Consider the following 8,517-nt stretch of genomic DNA (forward strand, 5'->3'; position numbering starts at 1 on the left):
AGGTGACTTTACAAATCCCTGTGGGTACGACACTCGTATTTGCTTACTATACTATCATATCTATTCATACACTTGTGAGAAATATAATTTGTTCATCAATGCTCTTAGAATTATGTTCTTTGGTTGGGCAAATATACGACCCTTAAGATAAATAAAATGCACCATAAAAGTCTAATATCCGGGTGAAAAGAAAAGCAACTAAACTTTTAGTCACTCTCCACAACATTGACCATTCTTTTATGAATTATGAGTAACTATTCTTAATTACGTTGTGTACAAAACATTATCAATCTGAAATATTCAAAAAGTGTAGTCCATCTGAATGTGAGATCCAACTCTATCTAGTGGGAACTCAACTCTTCAATTAAAGCATTCAAATCAGTTTGATGATCCTCCTTTCTCAATAGCCCTCTTTGCCTGCTCTGCAAGTTCCCTAGCTTTTCTTCTCATTTCATCTGCTTCCTCACCCACCATAATCCTCCTCACAGCTTTCTCAACAGCTTCCTTCCTCACGGTACCCCCCACAACCATAACCCATTTTTGAGCACCAACTCCAACACCAATTTTCAGCACTTGGGTCACCAGCTTCTCGTTGTAAAACTGCTCCGCCGACACCGGCCATGTCACCATCGGCAACCCGGCAACGATCCTTTACGTCGAGTTCCACCCACAGTGCGTCACAAACCCGCCAACTGCCCCATCATTATGAATCAGAACCTGCGGGGCCCACCCTCTTATGATTAGTCCTTTCCCTTCCATCCGATCCTCAAACCCTTCTGGCAGCCAATCCTCTTTCTCCACGTCATACTCTTGTCCAGTCCTCACAACCCAAATGAAGTCATGCCCAGAAGCCTCAAGCCCCATTGCAATCTCCTTAAGCTGAGAGGCATTGAATTTGGCCATGCTTCCAAAACACACATAAACAACCGAATTAGGTTCTTTTGAATCAAGCCACTTCAAGAAATCGTGCTCGTTGATAGAAGCTGCTTTTCCTCTAAGTGCTTTTTCTTCATTGTTTCTATTGCATAGAGAAACAGGGCCAATATGCCAACCTTTCCTCCCAAGCTCGTTTATGTAATAATCTGCATAAACCGATTCGAGCTCATAGAAACTGTTCACAACAATTCCATAGCTTGTTTTCTCAGCTTCCTTGGACCGTTTGAGCATCCGGGTCAAGTCGTTTTCGATATTTGCCTTGACATGATCAGGAACTTGGGCTTGTGTCATAGTAATTTCACCAGGAAAATCCGGAATCACGAAAGGTCCGAATCTGACAAAGTGTTCTTGAACGGCTCATACTTTCTAACAATATCTGAGGCAACCATGGCAAAAAAACTAGTGCCATGAAAAATTAGCCTTGGAATATCAAACTTTGCAGCAGCATCAGTTGCCCAAGGAAAAAGTGTTCGCTAATTAAGGTCTGAACTGTGATTTCTTTTATTTTATCAAGCTGTTAGTTTGAGTAAAATGAGTTGTTAGAGATCAAGGGCTGAGATTAGATCAAATTGTATTAGGCTTAAATGTGAGCAAGTGGCAAGATCTTATAGGGTCTTGTAATGAATGGTTGGATGAGCTCATAGGCTCTCCTAGATTCTCTCCCCCTCTAATGGTCATGAAAATGGTTGTGAAGGAATGAAGCACGCAGAAGAACACATTGGCTCTCTGAGAATTTTTATCATTCTCTCTCTCTTCTTCCCTCAATTTTTTCTTCTCTGAGATCGAATTGTTGCAAATACACTAATATATTTCTACAGATTCTAACATGGTATTGAGAGCCTAGGTTCGATTTCAGACTGGGCGTCGATTTCTGTGAAATTATGTGAGAGAATCCAACGAGAAAACTCTCGATTCATTCCTATTCAAGCTACGATGGCTGGGTTTGGAAGCAGCGATTTACGAGCTCCTGTTTTTTATGGAACAGAGTTCGAATTCTGGAAAGTGAGGATGGTCACCATTTTCAAATCATATGGAATTTGGAAACTGGTAGGCAAAGGAATTGTTGTTCCAGAATCGAAGAAGAAGAAAGAAAAAGGAAAAGCAAAAAAGGAGGATGGCGAGGAAGATTCATCCTCGTCGGGCAATTATGAAGGAGACGACGACGAGTTTGATGCTCACATGGATGATCAGCTCCTGAAAGATGCTAAAGCACTGGGAATCATTCAGAGTGCTGTTTCTAAGGAGATCTTCCCTCGGAATGTGAACCAAGAGACATCCAAGGGTGTCTGGGATCTACTCCAAGAGGAATTTCGTGGTGATGAACAAGCAAGGTTTGTCAAACTTCAAAGTTTGCATCATGAATTTGAATATATGGGGATGAAAGAAAATGAATCTTTATATGCCTATCTTACTAGACTATTTGAACTAATTAATCAGATAAAATCTTATGGTGAGATCCTCACTCACCAAAGAGAGGCTTAAAAGGTTTTGATAAGTTTGTCTAGTAAATATGATCCAATCTATGTTATGATTGAAAAAGCTTCAGATTTGAATAATGTGACTGTACAAGAAGTGGTCGGATCTCTTAAGAGCTAAGAACTTAGGTTGACAAGACATGAAGATGATGCTGCAAGCTCAGAGCATGCTTTCTCTAGTATGAGTCTTGTGTCAAAACCACATGCTAGGCCATTTGTGTAGGGAAATCACAGTAAGGGAAAGAAGGATTGAAAATCTAAGTCTAAGAAGTGGGAAAACAAAACTCACCAGCTTGAGAGACAGGGTGTGATCACTGAGGGTATTAAACAAAAGTGCAAAATCTGTGATAAGGCTCACTATGGAGAGTGTTGGTTTAGGGGAAAGCCTAAATGCCATAACCGCAATAGATTTGGACATGTAGTGAAGGATTGCCATCAGCCCAAGAAAACCTATATTGCCAACTATTTGAACCATGTTTAGGACAATGCAATGATGTTCTATGCTTGTCATAAGGCCTTTGTGCAAGAAAACAGTGGTGTTTGGTATCTAGACAGTGGTTGTAGTAACCATATGACTAGTACTGAATCACTACTTATCAACACTGATAGGAGTATAAAGTGCAAGGAGTATAAAGTGCAAGTTGAAAATGGGCACATGAGATCTAGTTGATTCAATTGGCAAAGGAACTTTGGTAGTGGAGACTAAGAGAGGAACAAGGTTCATACCAGAAGTCATGATTGTACCTAGTTTAGACGAAAATCTTTTCAGTGTAGGCCAAATGGTTGAACATGGCTATTGGCTTGTATTTGGTGATTTTATGGCTCCCATATTTGGTGACAGAGTACTACAAGATCATGTTGCTACTATGCAAATGAAGGGAAATAGATGTTTTCCCCTAATATTTGAATCTGTGGATCACAATGTGGCAAATAGAGCAACTATTGAAGATAGTACATGGAAATGGCACAAAAGATTTGGGCATTTGAACTATGATAGTTTGAGGATGTTGCAAGAAAAATGCATGGTATATGGTTTACCCTATCTCAAAGAACACAATCACTTAGTGTGAAGGGTGTGCCATTGGAAAGGCTTACATAGAAGTTTTGAATAAGGAACAGAAATGGAGGGCAACATTTCCACTAGAACTTGTACACTCCGATGTGTGTGGACCCAAGAGTGAAACACTTGGTGGTAGCAGATACTTTCTTGACAAGTCTAGAATGTGTTGGGTCTATTTCTTGAAGTGTAAGTCTGAGGTATTCAGAATATTTAAAATGTTCAAGGCCATGGTTGAAATGCAAACTGGATACAAGTTGAAGAAACTCAAAAGTGATAGAGGAGGAGAGTATACATCCCTGGAGTTTGAGAAGTTTTGTGAAGATGTTGCTATTGAAAAGCAACTAACTGTTGCTTATTCTCCCCAGCAAAATGGCATTGCTGAAAGAAAAAACCGTACCATTGTAGAGATGGCGAGAACCATGCTTTATGAAAAGAAGCTACTACTCAAGTTCTGGGGTGAAGTAGTTCACACTGCTGTTTACCTACTTAATAAGTGTCCTACAAAGGCATTGGTGAACAAAACTCCATTTGAAGAGTTTTGTGGTAGAAAACCAGGGGTAAAACACTTGAGAATTTTTGGTTCTGTGTGCTAAACTCATGTTCCCACTCAGTTAAGGCAAAAACTGGACAAAAATGTGTGTTTGTTGGATATGGGACAAGAGAGAAAGGTTATAGAGTGTATAATCTGAAAAGCAACAAGATCATAGTTTTCAAAAGTGTCATTTTTGATGAAGATGAAATGCTCAATTGGGAGAATATGGAGACAATTCACATCCATCTGCCCTATACAGAAGCTAATGAAGGTGTAAACGTAACTGTGATTGAAAATGGGGTATGTGATGGATCTAACATATGTTCTTCTGAGTCAAAAACTCTAAACATAGGTGTTGGTAATGTTGCTAAAGTACACACTGATGTTTCTAAAACTATGAATGTAGAGGGTGAGATCCAACTCACAGAGACTTATGACAATACACCAAAGAAGTGGAGGAATTTGAATGAAGTATTTGCTCAGTGTAGACCTAGTGTCATTGACCCTGAAAGCTACAACGAAGCCTCTCAAGATGAAGCCTGGAAGAAAGCAATGGAAGATGAGATCACTAAGATAGAGAAGAATGGTACCGGGGAGTTGGTTGATAGACCAAGTGACAAACCCATTGTTGGGGTAAAATGGATCTTCAAAACCAAATTGAATCTGGATGGCACTATACATAAACACAAGGCAAGATTAGTTGCCAAGGGGTACACTCAAAAGCTTGGGATTGATTTTAATGAGACTTTTGCACCTATGGCTAAATTGGACATTATAAGGACCCTCATTGCTTTGGCAGCACAGAAAGGGTGGAGATTGTTTCAGCTAGATGTGAAGTCTACCTTTCTGAATGAAATTCTTGAAGAAGAGGTGTATATTGATCAACCAAATGGGTATTGTTCATGGGGGAAGAACACAAGGTATACAAGCTAAAGAAAGCCTTTTATGGACTGAAGCAAGCTCCTAGAGGTTGGTATAGCAAAATTGACATCTACTTAGTGCAGTGTGGTTTTATAAAAAGTCCGAGTGAAGCTACTCTATATGTGAAGCATAAGGAAGGACATGGAACTTTGATTGTCTCTATATACGTGGATGACATTGTCTACACTGTAAATTGTCCACAAATGATTGAAAATTTCAAATGTGACATGATGAGCAAGTATGAGATGACAGATTTAGGACTGTTACATCATTTCCTGGGAATTGAGGTTATTCAACATGAAAGGAGTATCTTCATTCACTAAAAGAAATATGCATTAAGTTTACTTGACAAGTTTGGGTTGAAAAAAACGCAAATCTGTCTTAATTCCCTTACCTTCCACTGATAAGCTAAGGAAAGATGATGAGAGTGGAACTGTAGATGAAGAATTGTTGGTAGTCTTTTGTACTTGATTGCAACAATGCCAGATATCATGTACTCAGCTTGTGTACTTGCCAGATACATGCATTGTCCTTCCACCAAGCATCTTGGCACTGCCAAAAGGATACTAAGATATGTGCAAGGAACTGTGGATTATGGAATCAAGTATAAGAAGGGAGATGCAGCCTTGCTCATAGGTTTCTGTGATAGTGACTAGAGTGGGGATGAAGATGACATAAAATCTACTTCTGGCTATGTTTTGAGCTTTGGAAGTGGTGCATTCTCATGGGCCTCTATGAAGCAACAAAGTGTTGCACTCTCAAATGTAGAGGCCGAGTATATGAGTGCTTCTGAAGTTACTACTCAAGCCATATAGTTGAGATTTGTGTTGCATGATTTTGGTGAAGAACAGATTGAACCAACCCTTTTGACGTGTGACAACACATCTGCGATTGACATGTCAAAGAATCCTGTGTTTCATCAAAGATCTAAACACATCAAGAAGAAGTTTCATTTCATCATGGATGCAATCCACGAAGGAACAATTGATCAGCAATTCTACAAAAGTAAGGAGCAACTAGTAGACATCTTCACCAAGGCTTTAGCTAAATGAGAGACAAGCTTGGAGTAATCTCAGTTAAGACCTTAGAAGGGAGTGTTAGCTAATTAAGGTCTAAACTGTGATTTCTTTTATTTTAGCAAGCTGTTAGTTTGAGTAAAGTGAGTTGTTAGAGATCAAAGGTTGAGATTAGATCAAATTGCATTAGGCTCAAATGTGAGCAAGTGGCAAGATCTCATAGGGTCTTGTAATGAATGGTTGGATGAGCACATAGGCTCTCCTAGATTCTCTTCCCTTCTAACGGTCATGAAAATGGTTGTGAAGGAATGAAGCACGCAGAATAGCACATTGGATCTCTGTGAGAATTTTCATCACTTTCTCTCTCTATCTCTCATTCCTCCCTCAATTGTTTCTTCTCTAAGATCAAATTGCTGCAAATACACTAATATATTTCTAAAATTCTGACAAAAAGCACATCTGCCTTTCTTCGAACAAAAGTTGCTCGAGCGGCTCTTGGAGAAGCTTATTGCTTTGAGAAAATTGGCGCTTAATTCTGGTGAGGGGAGTGAGTCGAGGTTCTCACACCCTTCTGGCAGACCAACTTCTAAAGAAGGGAACTTGATGGTTTTGATTTTGACTTCGATGCCATCGGAGTAGGTTTTACTTGATTGGGTAGCTTTGGAGAATGTTGGGGCATTTAGAGGAGTGATGACTTGGTGGTTTTTACTCCTTGGGATGTAAAGAGCTTGGCCATGTCGGAGATCGGTATCATGTGGCCATGAGCCATGTAAGGGAAGAAACAGATGTGGAAGTCACGGTTTTCGCTACCCATGATTATTGGGATTTCAATAGGGCTGCGGTGGCGGTGGCGTTGTTTGTGATATGTGAAAACTCAAATAAATAGAAGTGGAGCATGTGAAGATTCTAATTCTTCACACTATATATTGACAGAAGGAGAAAAGTTTGTCTCCCTCAATTGTATACGTCAGCCGGTATTTCATGTACAACAACGACCGGTTAAGTAGAGTAATTTTTCCCCACTTAGTACTACAGTCTAGTGGTATTTCTCTTCACTTGTAAGTAAAAGGTCTTAGGTTCAATTTTCACCAAAAACGAATTTGAACCTATTATTGCTAGCCTATTGTAAGACTTAGCGCCCAACCCCCCCCCTCCCCCAACAACACCACCCTTTTAATGTAGATAATATTTCAAAAAAAAAAAAAAAAAAAGAAGTAGAGTAGTTTTTTAGGAGATTGTTAAGGGGACTTTCTCTTAAGGGTCACCTAGAATTGGTTTGTCTTTGACAATTTATTAGGTTAATGAACGTTGAATAAAAATAAAAATGTTAATATGTATATTTTGTTCAAGTGAAGTTACAAGATAGAGAATTCGTGAAGAAAACTTGTTCATTTTAATTCTATCATTTTCTTGGAGATTACGAGACATAAGTTTTCTTCGTAATTTCTCCATCTTTTATAGTCACTTGAATAAAATTTGCAAGGCAACATTCATATTTTCGTTCAACATTCATTAAACTTAATGAGTTTTGTACATTGCTAAACATCAATTGAGAATATAAATTATATTGGAACCCTATCTTTAAAGAGGCAAATTTTATTGGTGATGGATTTACTCGTCAGGTTCTTAACTGGTTGTCACATGTGGAAGCATCATATTCCTGATTTTGCTTCACATGCTCTTCGTTTTGATTTTGTTGGAATAGTTGTATCCGAGAGTTTCTTTTTTATTATATGATTCTTTTAGCAGAATATATATATATATATATATATATATATATATATATATATATTGTCTTTATGATAACGATGTATTAATAGCATCTCCAATGCGCTTGAAATTGCCCACGTCAATGTCAAAAGCAATAGATTTTGGTATCTCAAAAGTCTCTCAGTGCCAGCGAGGTGTCTGTTGCCAAAGTCCAATTGCTAATCTTCATGCCATGTGGAAACTTAGGTAAATTAGACATTTGGTATTTGGTATTTGGCCTTTTTTTCTTAAAAGATCGCAGCCCATTAGGGTTTTCAAGCAAAAGAAAATTGAGTAAGTATTTTTGTGATGTGCACAATTACAGACATGTCATTTTGCCAAAAGATATTAGAAGCTGTCGACCCGTCGCTCAGGATGCACATGTTTTACACATACCACAAAAAAAAGAAAAAAAAAGAAAAAAAAAAAAAAAAAAGAGAACACTTGTTGGTCCGAGGTGGGACTTAAATTGCTCAAGCATTTAGGCGGGCTTTGCATAGCCCACAAATTGCCATCTTCAATATGGCCCTCTGGAAATGCAATTTGAGGTTGGAGGGCAATTTCCAAGCTCTTATCCTTGCCCTCCCACGTTCTCCACTAAGTGATGGCCTTCTCTCAACCTCTCTGCATCCCAAGAAAGTGGTACACGTAACAAAAAATGGAAAATGATCTCTGAACTGTGGAGGAGAGAGCAAAAAGCTGAGAGAGAGTAGAGAGTGTAGCGGAGGAGAGACGAATGCAAACCGTAGAAATAGAAAGAGAAGAAAGGAGCAAAGGATTGCAATTATGTAGAATGTTCACGAGGAAGAAGAATCAAAGGTGAAATTT

The 8,517-nt window shown here is 38.8% G+C and overlaps 1 pseudogene; it reads right to left on the reverse strand.

Moving 5' to 3' along the window:
• Positions 1-341: 341 nt before the first annotated feature.
• Positions 342-6,827, reverse strand: LOC137721211 (scopoletin glucosyltransferase-like; annotated as a pseudogene).
• Between the last annotated feature and the right edge of the window lie 1,690 nt (positions 6,828-8,517).

Source organism: Pyrus communis, chromosome 2, assembly GCF_963583255.1.
Source record: "Pyrus communis chromosome 2, drPyrComm1.1, whole genome shotgun sequence".
NCBI lineage: Eukaryota > Viridiplantae > Streptophyta > Magnoliopsida > Rosales > Rosaceae > Pyrus > Pyrus communis.